At 49.9% G+C, this 12,989-nt stretch overlaps 1 long non-coding RNA gene across 3 annotated transcripts; it reads right to left on the bottom strand.

Moving 5' to 3' along the window:
- Nucleotides 1-825: 825 nt before the first annotated feature.
- LOC129051126 (uncharacterized) lies at nucleotides 826-12,184 on the bottom strand. 3 transcript variants are annotated; one of them, XR_008515209.2, is made up of 4 exons: nucleotides 11,380-12,184; nucleotides 9,435-9,580; nucleotides 2,463-2,783; nucleotides 826-1,614 (listed from the first exon to the last, which is right to left on the bottom strand). It is a non-coding gene; the product is annotated as an uncharacterized LOC129051126 (long non-coding RNA). The 3 variants fall into 3 exon arrangements; XR_008515207.2 differs by having other exon boundaries at nucleotides 12,022-12,184; XR_008515208.2 differs by lacking the exon at nucleotides 2,463-2,783.
- Between the last annotated feature and the right edge of the window lie 805 nt (nucleotides 12,185-12,989).

Below are 12,989 nucleotides of genomic sequence, written 5' to 3'. Positions count from 1 at the left end.
CAACATTTAATGGCATAAAATAACATTGATTATTTCTGTTTCCTGTGGATTGGCTGGGCAGTTCTTTTCTAGGCTGTTTGGCTGATTCGTATGGCAAGCTGTTGGCTCGGCTGGTGCTGGGGGTCTGGGGTGGCTTCGCTTGCCTTCTGGCAGGTGGCAGGCTTGTTGGTCTAGAATTGCAGCTGAGATGGCCCATCTCTGCTCCATGTGGCCTCTCATCCTCCAGGAGGTGACCTGGGCTTCTTCTCAAGGTAGTATCAGGGCTCCTAGTACACAAGCACTTTCGAAGCCTCTGATGGTGCCAGACCTGCCATTCTTTCATTGGCCAAAGTCAAGCACGTGGCCAAGCCCAGAAGCAGTCAAGGAGGGGGCTACTCAGGGCACGGGTACAGGCAGGCATGAATTAATTGGAGGCCATTATTTCAACGATGTATCCCAAAGGGGCAAGAAGATAGAATCTATTTTGGCAGGCAAATGATAAAAATAACATTCTAAAAGTTCACCATCTTAATAACAAAAAGTCCTACTTAACTCCCAAGTTAGATAAGGAGTGGCCAGTTTAGGAATTGGCTTTCTGCCAGGATGTACCCCTCTCTGACTCAGAGGTTTAATTATGAGCTTTTCTCTGTCCTTGCCCCTTCCAGCCTGTATTATTAGTCTGTTCTCACACTGCCAATAAAGACATACCCAAGACTAATTTATAAAGGAAAGAGATTTAATGGACTCACAGTTTCACATGGTTGGGGAGGCCTCACAATCATGGCAGAAGGTGAATGTGGAGCAAAGTCACATCTTACATGGCAGCAGGCAAGAGAGCGTGTGCAGGGGAACTACCCTTTATAAAATACTCAGATCTCGTGAGATGCATTCATTATCACGAGAACAGTATGGGGGAAACTGCCCCCATGATTCAATTATCTTTACCTGGCCCTGCCTTGACACATGGGGATTATTACAATTCAAGATGAGATTTGGGTGGGGACACAGCCTGACCGTATCACAGTCTCTATCCTGTATGTATAATTAAAAGGTGATTACAGCCGTTTTTGGCTTAAAAAATTAAACATGACAATCTTTCTCTAAAAAACATCCCTAGATGGCCCCAAATAGAGAAAATCACAAGTAAAGTGGCATAGACAAGAAGAACTAGATGGAAAAGACAAGGCAGGTACAGGGAAAAGGACTATAAGGTGTGAGGCTCGGTGAAACACCTGCTTCCTAGGGTCAAGTAAAGATCAAAGCTCAAGGAATGTCTACCTGAACAGAACCTCATTTTATTCATTATCTATGGCTGCATCACAATTTTCCTCAAAACTTAAGGGATTCAAAGAATAATGGCTATTTGTTATTGCCCATAGTTTCTGTGATTCAGGAAATTCAGGAGCAGCTTAGCTGGGTGGTTCTAGGTTGGCGTCTCTCCTGAGCCTTTTGTCAAGATGTTGGCAGGGCCAGAGTCATCTGAAGGCTTAACTGGGGCGGGAGAGTCTGCTTCCAAGATGGCTCATTCATGTGGTGAGCAAGTAGTTGCTGGCTGTTGGCTGAGGCCTCAGTTCCTCTTCATGTGGAATTTTCCATGGGGCTCTTGAGTGTCGTCACAATATGGCGGCTCTTTCCCTAGAGGAAGGGATGCAAGAGAGAGCAAGTGAAGGCTGCAATGTGCTTATGACCTAGCTTTGGAAATCACAGGCCTTTGGGGTAAAGAAGGCCAGGGAGGTGGCTATGGTCTTTGGGTTCTCTAGGGTACAGTCCATAGGCACCTCCCACCCCAGAGCCCAACCCCATTGGTGTTGGCCCTGAACCCAACCCCCATGTTCTGGCTGATATCCTAGTGGCTGCTCTCTGGGCCCTGATCAGCCAACAAGTACTCTATGACCTACAAATATTCTAGTGACACACAGACTCCAACGGCTGGATTAGCTCAGACTTCAATGAAATAGACACCAGTCAGGTGAGGAGCTCAGCTTGCCATCTGTCTCCCTGGGCCATACTCATTGATGACGAGGTCAATTTCTACTTTTGCCATCTTCCCACAGAGGGCCCAGCAAGCTTGGCAGCTGAGCTTTCTTGGGACATGGTGACTTCCCTCCTAGAAGGAAGTCCCTGCTACTTTCTGCCAGTGCTCAGGTTAGAGATGGGGTTGCTTGTGTGTGGTCTCATTTCCCTTCCTGATCCCCGGGACCACCTTTCCTTATTCAATGTGACACTGAATGCCACACCTTAGACAATAGATGCTTGACGTATTTTGCTGAATGGATGAAGAGCACCCCAGAGACCCTGCAGTGCCCTGGGGCATCCTTCTCACTGTATTCTATCTGGCTCTACCCCAGCCCCAACTCATTTCCAAATCCTCACTGTATTCTATCTGGCTCTACCCCAGCCCCAACTCATTTCCAAATCCTCACTGTATTCTATCTGGCTCTACCCCAGCCCCAACTCATTTCCAAATCCCTCTGTACACTGACCACAGAGAGGCAGAATCATTTGCAGGGAGGCTGAGCATTTGGGGAGGAGGACATCTCAGGAGGAAGGAGGTGGTGGCCCTGGCAGATGGTCTTCGTGCAGGAGGTGGTGGCCCTGGCAGATGGTCTTCGTGCATGGGACCGGATGTCCAGTCCCTCAGCTCCAGCCAAGGCAAGACAGATTTTCCTGGGGACCTGAGGTGGACTCCTCCACATCTTATTTCTAAGCACAAATCCATCTCCATCCCCTTTTGCCTCCTCCGCATGCTTGTTCCTGCCGGCTCAGCACCCTGGAGGGAAGTGGGATATGGCCCAGCAGGTCACCTAGAATAAAGTAAGTCATCACAAAAGGGCCCTGATTCGTCAGAGGGCTTTGGCTGCCAAGCAAATGCTCTTGAAAACTTCCTTTCTTCAGCTGCTGCGTCTCAGGGGCAGGAACTTATAGTGTTTGCTTTTCAGCCAACCACCCTCTTGACTCAGAGGCTGAAGTGCCCAGGAAGCAGGGGCAGAAGGCCCCAATGTAAGGTGAGCAAGGGGTGAAGTGGGCCCCGAATTTGGGAGAGCAAAGTATGGCTCTGCCTAGCCAGACGACCTCTGGATTTGGGAACACGAATACGATTATAAAAACAATATGTGCTCCTCAGTGATGACTCTGATTGAACCTTTCCCTGGGTCAGGCATTGGGCTGATGGCTTTGCAGGTTCTCTCTTCCTTAATCCTCACATCACCCTCAAAATGTGTCTGTTAATGCTCCCATTTGGATGATAAAAAAGCAGAAGTTGCCTGAGCCGAATTTGCCAGGTCTAGAGTTTGATCTCTTCAGTGGCATGAGATGCTGCTTCTTGGCCCCAGGGTCTGTCCTTGAAGCAAATGAAGTCCAACCTGCACAAGCATCCCCAGGGTAGGGACATGTGGACTGCTGGAGGAAATCACAGGGAAGGGGTGAGAATGCGGCTGTCTTCCTTTTCTGAATGAGGCTGGTGCCCTGAAGATTTATCCTGCCCCTCGCTGGTGCAAGGTTGTGGAGGGCCCATGAGTAGCAGGCACATCTGGGCACATGGAGGCTGGTATGAGCTTGTGGGTGTGGAATACAGAAGACCCTAAACAAGAACTGAGATCTGAACCTTTCACAAGGTAATGCCCCAAATAGAGCAAATAGCAGATGCAAAGGGTTTCATAACTGTGGAGTCATGCCCCAGAGATGTAGCTGACCAGCCTGGAGCCCTCTGTCTCATCTGGGCGTTTTGTTTTCTGTCCTTCTGCAACTGGAGACAAGCTTATTCTCAGCCCCTCAGCTTGGATTGGTGTCCTGGCTGGGCTCCGAAGAGCAGAGAGGCCACGCATGTTCTCTTTCCTTTACCCATGCCAAAAGCTGTGTGAGTCATGTGTTTGTATTTTTAGCAACACATAAGAATCGCTGCATGACAAAGAATTGGGGGGGGGGAGACACTTGCAAAATTAACATAACAAAGGCAATTATTTGGATCTAACTCTCAGGGATAGAGGCAGCCTGGCAGTGCTCCTTGATCCAGGAGAGGCAAGAGAAATGAAAGGCTGATGGTGGGGTTGTCGGTGCCTCAGGAGTGGAGGCACCCAAAGGTTTTCTAGGGGTAGCAAAGGAAAATAGCTTTTCTGGGTGGGCAGCTGGCACGGTCCTGGAGACCTGGGCATTGTATGTGCTGTTCTAGTGTGATCACAGCAAGCTTGCTAGAAAGGCTAGAGAATGTGGATTTCTTCCTGTGGACTCCCTAGGCCCCTAAATGAGCCCCACAGCCTCCTGGGAGTCTTGCCCATTTCAACCACTTGTTATCTTCACCATCACCCCATTACCACCACCATCATCGCCACCATCACCATCATCACCACCGTCACCACCATCACCATCACCATGATCACCACCACCATCACTATCACCATCATCATCACCATCACCATCATCACTGTCACCATCATAATCACCACCATAATCACCACTATCACCATCGCCACCACTACCACAACAACCATCACCAGCACCAGCATCACCTCCATCACCATCACCACCATTATCATCACCATTACCATCAGCACCATCATCACGCTCATCACCACCATCCACCATCACCATCACCATCATCACCACCATCACCATCACCATCATCACCACCATCACCATCATCACCATCACCACTATCACCATCATCACCATCACCACTATCACCATCACCATCACCATCATCACCACCATCACCATCACCATCACCACCATCACCATCACCATCATCACCATCACCACTATCACCATCACCATCACCATCATCACCACCATCACCATCACCATCACCACCATCACCACTATCACCATCACCATCACCTTCATCACCACCGTCACCATCACCACCATTACCACCATCACCAGCATCACCACCGTCACCAGCATCATCACTATCATCATCACCATCACCATCATCACTAACTACCATCACCATCACCACTACCATCATCACCATTACCATTATCACCACCATCACCATCATCATCATCATCACTATCATCCATGGAGAGTTTGACATGTCCATCTTCCTGAACATGTTGCACACATTATCTGATTGAATTTATCCTTCATAACAGCTGTGGGGAGTACATGAAAATGATCCCATTTTGCAGAGGCATAAACTGAGGACCAGAGAGATTTGGGTCTGACCTCAAAGATGGATAATCCCGAGAATGGGAGGAATTTCCAAGCGTTCTCTGGATGCCCCAGTCTCAATCACGGCCTCCTCAGAGTTATACTGAGTTATGCATGACCACAATAGCATGGGCAGAGAAAACGGGAATATTCCTAGAACTTGGGGCCTGCCTCCCAACCACCCCCCTATTTTTTCTTTTGAATCTTTACTACATCGGTGAAAATCATATGGAAATTTCTGTAGATCCTGAGTAGGGTCTAGGTAGCAAACAAACGGAGTAGGGTGTGAAGGGACAAATTTCTTGGTGGCCGGGGCCCACCTGGCCTTTTGAAGTTTGGTGAGGGAGAACCTGGGATGCGGTGAGGACACTCAAGCCCTGGTCCCACCTTGGCACTCACCCACCTTGTGACCTTGGGTCAGGCCCAGAGGCTGGCTCTCTATCAGTCCAAAGAGGTGAGCAGGGCCTGCCGTGAGTGTGGACAGAGCAGCAAATGAAACCAAGCCCATACCCCCAGCATTGCACATTTCACCCTGTATGAGTGTCCTGTGGCTGCTGTAACAAATTAGTGCCGGCTTGGTGGCTTCAAACAATGGAAGTTTATTCTCTTACAGCTCTGGAGGCCTCAAGTCTGAAATCTGGCAGGGCCACACTCCCTCTTGGAGGCTCTAGGGGAGAACCCTTCCTTGATTCTTCCAGTTTTTGCCGGCTGCTGTGTTCCTTGGCTTGTGGCCATATCACTCCAATCTCTGCCTCCGTGGTCACATGACCTCCACCTCTGCTGTCTGCATAATCTCCCTCTGCCTGTCTTTTATAAGGACACCTATGTTTGGACGTAGGGCCCACCCACATAATCCAGGATAATTATCTCCTTTGCATCACACTTTAATTTACAGAGCGCTTTCCCATCTTTCATTTATTTTGTTCCCTCCACAAGCCCGTCAGATAAGCAGGGAAGACATATGTTTACCCTTCTTGTATGTGCATCATGCTTGGACAATTCACTAGTGGGTTGTCAAATGACTATAGAGGGATACTGAGGCCCAGAAACCTTATACCAACTGTCTAAGGGGCCAGAGTTTGAGCAAACCCAGAAGAGTGATCTCTTCATCTCAAGATCTTACACTTAATTACATTTGCAAAGACCTTTTTTCCAAATAAGAGCGCAGTCACAGGTTGTGGGGATTAGGACATGAACACACCTTTTTGGGGACCATTATTCAATCCACTACATACTTCCTGCTGAAGACATGTGGGGTCCCACTGCTCCTGAGAAAAGCGGAAACTTCTGACCTTGACACCCAAGATCCCCTTTAGTCTGGTTCTTCATCCCCTCTCCAACATTATTATCTATTATGAACCTGCACAACATGAATCTTATACAAGCCCCCATCATCATCATCATCATCATCATCATCGTCATCATCATCATCATCATCGTCATCATCATCATCATCATCATCATCATCATCAGGGATGTCTTCTAGAAGGTGATAGTGTCCAAGTAGAGTCCTGACTTAGAAGTTAGTCTTCTAACTCCTTTTGAGCCTGCTCTGACTCTGGCCTCTTGGACAGTTGACCTAAGGTATTAGGGCCTCAGTTTCCCTCTGTAATCACTTGACAACCCATTTAGTGAGCTGTCCAAGCATGACGCACATACAGGAAGGGTAAACGTATGTCTTCCCTGCTTATCTGACAGGGTAATGGAGAGGACAAAACACATGAAAGTTGGAAAGCACTCTGTGAATTAAAGTGTGATGCAAATGAGGTGCACGCATGATCATTCTCGTCTCCTGGGATTTGGCCACCTGGATACTGGAATGATCCTGAGCTTCTTGAGGTAACCTTGGCATTTATAACAAGTCAGCGCCCTTTGCTTCTGGGAAGAAAAGCACGAGGTTTCTGAGGGTTGGAATAATGTAGAGAGGTAGCTCCTAAATTGTCTGCTTCTGTGAGCTCAGGGCTGTTGCACTCTCTCTGGCCGCTTGGCATCATTGTGTTGAGGGCCCCCTCACAGATATCAGTGGTGTCTGCACTAGGTTGGCACTGGAGATCCAAGCCAGACCCTCAGAGCCAAGCCTTTGCTCCAGCCTACCTGGAGAAGATGGCTGTGGCCCTAGAGACCCTCCCGGTCACCCTCAAACCAGCAATGCAAAATTTATTCCTTCTGTTATTAACAGTATTGGGCATTGCAGGAGCCGTTGCCAGTCTCCATCACTTGGCCACACATGACCTGAGTCCCTGGAGGAGGTGAGGCAGGAGCTGATGGCTGGTCACTGAAGCCCATATCCAGCCCAGTGCACATCACAGCCAAGTGAAAAGACGGGGAGGGAACTGGGGATACCAGATGGGAGGCATGGCGACCTGGGCTGTTCCAGCTCCACCTGCCCTGGCATCCGCCCAGTTGCATCATCTTGGTGGTCTGTCCTTTGCAAAGCCCCTTGCCTCTGTCCAGCCTGCACACCCATGTCGGCACCCCTGAGTGCCCCAACCTCTCAGGCCCCTCAGCATCTCACAACGGTTCATTGCAATTGCCCTGGGTTTTCTTTCTTATTTTTTAAGTGTGAAAATAGCATAACGGCTTTATGGGTGACCCTTGAACAATGTGGGGGTGAGGGGCGCTGACCCTTAGAGACCCTGGTGCAGTGGAAAATCTGAGTATAAATTTCAATTCCTCAACAACTTAATTACTTGATCAGAAGCCTTACCAATATCACAAGCAGTCAATGAACACCTATTTTGTATGTCTCATGTGTTATATGCTCTATTCTTAGAATAAAGTAAGCTACAGAAAAGAAAATGGTATTAAGAAAATTGTAAGGAGCAGGCTGGGTGTGGTGGCTCATGCCTGTAATCCCAGCAGTTTGGGAGGCTGAGGTGGGTGGATCACTTGAGGTTAGGAGTTTGAGACCAATCTGGTCAACATGGTGAAACCCCGTCTCTACTAAAAATACAAAAATTAGCCAGGCGTGGTGGTGGGTGCCTGTAGTCCCAGCTACTCAGGGAGACCGAGGCAGGAGAATTGCTTGAACCTGGGAGGTGGAGGTTGCAGTGAGCCAAGATCGTGTCACTTCACTCCAGCCTGTGTGACGGAGCAAGACTCCATCTCAAAAAAGCAAAGAAAAGAAAATTGTAGGGAACAGAAAACATATTTACTATTCATTAAGCAGAAGTGGATCATCCTAAAGGTCTTCACACTGAGTAGGCTGGGGAAGAAGAGGAAGGTGTATGTGTTGGGGAGAGGCTGGTCTTGCTGTCTCAGGGGTGGCAGAGGCAGAAAAAAATCCGTGAATAAGTGAACCCATGTGGTTCAAACTCATGTTATTCAAGAGTCAACTATAAATACATGTTTGAAAAAATAGATCACCCGTGAGCCCCTCTGCCTGACTGTCCATCTCAGCCTCTGCTCTTCGTGTTCTCAGCTGTATCACACACATATTCTCATGGTCTCTGTCTTTTTCGTTTTTTTTTTTTTTTTTTGAGAAGGAATCTCACTCAGGCTGGAGTGTAGTGGTGCAATATTGACTCACTGCAACCTCCACCTCCTGGGTTCAAGTGATTTTCGGGCCTCAGCCTCCTGAGTAGCTGGGATTACAGGCACCTGCCACCATGCCCATCTGATTTTTGCATTTTTGGTAGACATGGGGATTTGCCATGTTGGCCAGGCTGGTCTCAAACTCCTGACCTCAGGTGATCCACCCGCCTCAGCCTCCCAAAGTGCTGCGATTACAGGCGTGAGCCACCACACCTGACTCTCATGGTCTCTTTGCTGCCTGTTTCAGTCTCTTCTGATGTGAAATTAGGTGTTCTTGAGTATCACCTCCTTGGGGTCATTCTCTTCTCTTCCCCACGCATGTTCGGGGTGTGAGCCACCGGCCTCCCCTGGCCAGTACGGCAGCTGCCCCTCATCTGACATCCCCTCCCCGCTCCGGCATCCCCTCCCCCCTCCAGCGTCCCCTCACCCATCTGGCAGCCCCTCTGTGCCATAATCCAGGCTGCGCTGTCCTGCTACCTTGCCACATCCTGTGCGGCACCTCCCAAACAATCCCAGTTCATTTCCTCCAATTTGGAGCCTGACCGACTCTCTTTTTTTTTTTTTCCTGAGACAGAGTCTTGCTCTGTCGCCCAGGCTGGAGTACAGTAGCACAATCTCGGCTCACTGCAAGCTCTGCCTCCTGGGTTCAAGCAATTCTCCTGTCTCAGCCTCCTGAGTAGCTGGGATTATAGGCGTGAGGCACCGTGCCCGGCCCCATTTTAATCTTTTAAAATTTTTCTAATATATCACTGTAACAATTATGAAATGAATACATTTAAAATTGGTCCTTCCTCTCAGCCAGTGGGTTTGCTCCTTCATGCAGGGATGTCATCATGCACGGGGACAAGTGTTCAGGATGACGACAGTCATGTCCTCCTTTTTACTACAGGAGATCTGTCTTTCCCCCTTCCGGAGCCCACTGTGAAGACAAAAAGAGAACATTTATGAGCACTGTGACATGCAACGCACTGCACCTGGTGCTGGGGGTGCAGGGCAAGGTGTCAACCCCCGAAGAGTGCTCAGACCTGTGGGGCGACAAGCCTGTAACCAAACCCAAGGTGTGGTGCTTGACAGAAGAGGTGAGTGTCGAATGGAGGGGACCCCAGTTCAGCCAGGTGAGGCTTCGACTGGGACATGGGTCAGCATTTGCTGGGCTGAGCAGGGATAAGGCAGAAACTTCCAGTTTGAGGACACGGAGGTGTGAAAGGGCTTCCAGTCTCTGCGTGGCAGGCCTGGTCAGAGGGCCGGGTGTAGAGGGAAAGAGCTGGGAAGCTCAGTCAAGGTCAGGTGGTGAAGGGCATTGGGTGCCAGGCTCAGGGTTTTGCGTCTGCTCTTAAGCAGAATCACTGCGGGCTCCACAGCAGGGCAGGTCCCTGTAAGGAAAGATGACTGCTGGCAGCAGCTTAGGGGAGGGGAAGGCATGGAGGGGTGGTTGGGGGGTGGTGGCAGATCAGGAGGCAATTGCAACGGCTCAGGAAAATTGTGGGAGCCTGGGCTGCTCAATATGGGAGCAGGTGGAAAGAGTGGAAATACTCAAGAAGTAGGATCTGAAGTTCGACGATGTATAGACAGACCCGGTGTGTGTGTGTGGGTGGTGGTGGCAGGGGAGTGGGGGATGGACTGCACTGCAGCTTTGACTCAGGAACTCTGGGTGAAGGAGCTAATTTGGGGAGAAGGCAATGAGTTCTGTTCTGAGTTGATTGAGTTTGATGGACTCACTGGGACGTCCAGGTTGAAAGGCACAGAGGAAGATAAAAGTGCAGGCCTGAAACTCGGGGCCAAGGCAGGGCATTTTACATCATTCAAATGGCATATGAAAGAAGGTTTAACGCTGTGCAAACACATGGCGAAAAACGCAGTATAAATAGGGACCCGTGATTCCTGGTGATGTGTCACCTGCCTTGAAGATTGAGGTCTACAGGATCAGGAGTGTGGGGTGTTGGGCTGAGTGTTTTGGGGTGAGACGGGCAGAGTCTGGTGGAGGTGTTCGTGGAAAAAAGCAAGCCATTACTCAGTTGCTTGGGGCGGAAGTAAAGGTGGAGGAAAGAGGAGTGGAAGAGAAACGGTGTTGCTTGTGGTGGCTCCCCAGTAAACATTGCCTGCTTCCCACTGGGCTCACTTAGGCCCACCCAAGTATGCCCATGTGTTTAGGCACTTGTGCACACACACACACTCACACATGCACACACACACAGACATGCATGCGCACACACGCTCACACACACATGCACACATGTACATACACATGCACACAGACATGCACACACACGCATGCACACACACGTACACACACATGCACACAGACATGTACACACACGCATGCACACACGTACACACGCATGCACACAGACATGTACACACACGCATGCACACACACGTACACACACATGCACACAGACATGTACACACACATGCACACACAAGTACACACACGTACACACACATGCACACAGACATGTACACACACGCATGCACACATGTACACACACGTACACACACGCATGCACAGCAAGGGCAGCTTTGAGACGACCCAGGGATGAGTGACAGCTATCTCTGTCTACCCAACCCCAATAAGTTTTCTGAAAGAAGAGGACACCCTCCCCTCCCTTCCCCTCCCCTGCCTTACAGTTCAGCCATTTTCTCTCAAACTCCAGCATCTGGACTCCTAGTTGCCTGGGGAGCATGCATCCCTCAAGATAAAAACAAAAACCCTGTAACCTTTTTCGAAGGACAGGCCTGCGTGGTCTCCAAATTGGAGATGGACCCCATCACTTCCATTAGAGCATCTTTTAGCCTCGAGGGTGATTCAATCCGAATAGCTCCCCTGCAGCTCAATAGAGCCCAGGTTCCCTGTAGCCACTAGGCTGAGGCTTGGCTGCAGAGATTTTGGCTTCATAGAAGACGTTAGGAGGTAGGGGTCTGGAGGTCCAGTTTCTCCTTTTTTGCACGTCAAGGAGAGAATCAGACCTTTCAGGAAGGGGGCTGGTTTTGTCCAAGAGTGTGAGATTTTCTAGGATTTTTATTTCTTCTTTTACTCTCCCATTAACCTGGTGGGGACCCCACCCCGACTTTTTCCCACTTTAGCCTCCTCTTCTGTATTGTTTTGGTTTTTTTAAGCCTCTGTGCCCAGCTTCCATTATGGAAAGTGCTGTTTATGTCCAGGGCGCCTTAAAAAGGCAGCTAACAGCTCTCTGGCTGCGGTCCTCTTCGCTTGTTTCCCTGGCAACCAGAGGCAGGGAAAACAGAACCTGTCAGATGGAAAATGTCAGTTACAGCAGATCTGGGAGCGCAGGAAAGAAGTGGTGGGATGGAGCGAGGGAGGAAGTAGGAGGGCCGGCAAGGGCTCACCCTCCTGCCCACCTGGGCTGGTGCCCTCCTCCCAGCGAGCCAGGGGATCAGGGAGGCTGGCTTCTTGAACGAGAGGGGCTGCTACCAGAGCAGGCAGCTTCAGAGATGGGGGAGGGGAGGGGACTGCCACCTAGGATTAGCGGGATGGTCTTTGGCAGCCGTCCCGCCCAGCTGATTATCACATTGTTTTAAAGGTCATTGGGCTTCCTGAGGCCCCCAGCAACGCGTTCTAGAAGCCCCTCCAGTATAACTTAAAGCTCTGGGTCTAGGTAGCAGAAGGGGGAGGGTCGGGGAAGAAAAAGATATCAAACCCCAGTATCTAAAGACCCCGGAACCGTATCGATCCCGACCCCTGCTTGGTATCAATTGATCAATGCCCCTGCCGAAAAGAGGAATTGCCCTTTAAAATGGTTGGGAAAGAGGTTGGGAGGGAGGGTTGATATTAATCAAAGCAGGTCCCTCAGAAGGACGGCAGAGCAGCACGGGGAAGAGGAAACAAAAGAAGGAGGCTTGCTGAACAGCCTCGAATATTACCACGGGAGAAGCGATCAGTTAATGGCACTGAATGCAATGAGGTGTGGGGTGTGGGGTGGGTGCTCCCGAGAGTAGGGAGGGTGTGTGAGAGAGTGTGTGTGAGTGCGTGTGTGTAATGGCACTGGATGCAATGAGGTGTGGGGTGTGGAGTGGGTGCTCCTGAGAGTAGGGAGAGCGTGTGAGAGAGTGTGTGTGAGTGTGTGTGTGTGTGTGCACGCAGCATTAGACACATGCTCTCTGCAATCTCCTGCTGTGGTCCTCAGACATTCCAGGAGCTTCCCTAATCTCCTGATTTTTGGGAGAAACTCCGGCCCCCCTGGCCCAGTGGACCTGAGAGAGTGAAGGGAAGACAGGCTGCTGTCCACAGTCAGCTGAGCCCCCGCTGTGCGTTTAGGGTGACAGATGGTGTTTACTTAAAATAAAAAAACAACAGCACCGGTGTGTGC

Source organism: Pongo abelii, chromosome 19 (assembly GCF_028885655.2).
Source record: "Pongo abelii isolate AG06213 chromosome 19, NHGRI_mPonAbe1-v2.0_pri, whole genome shotgun sequence".
NCBI classification, from domain to species: domain Eukaryota; kingdom Metazoa; phylum Chordata; class Mammalia; order Primates; family Hominidae; genus Pongo; species Pongo abelii.
Note: the sequence above shows the minus strand (reverse complement) of the source record. Positions and strands in the feature narration are given on the sequence as shown.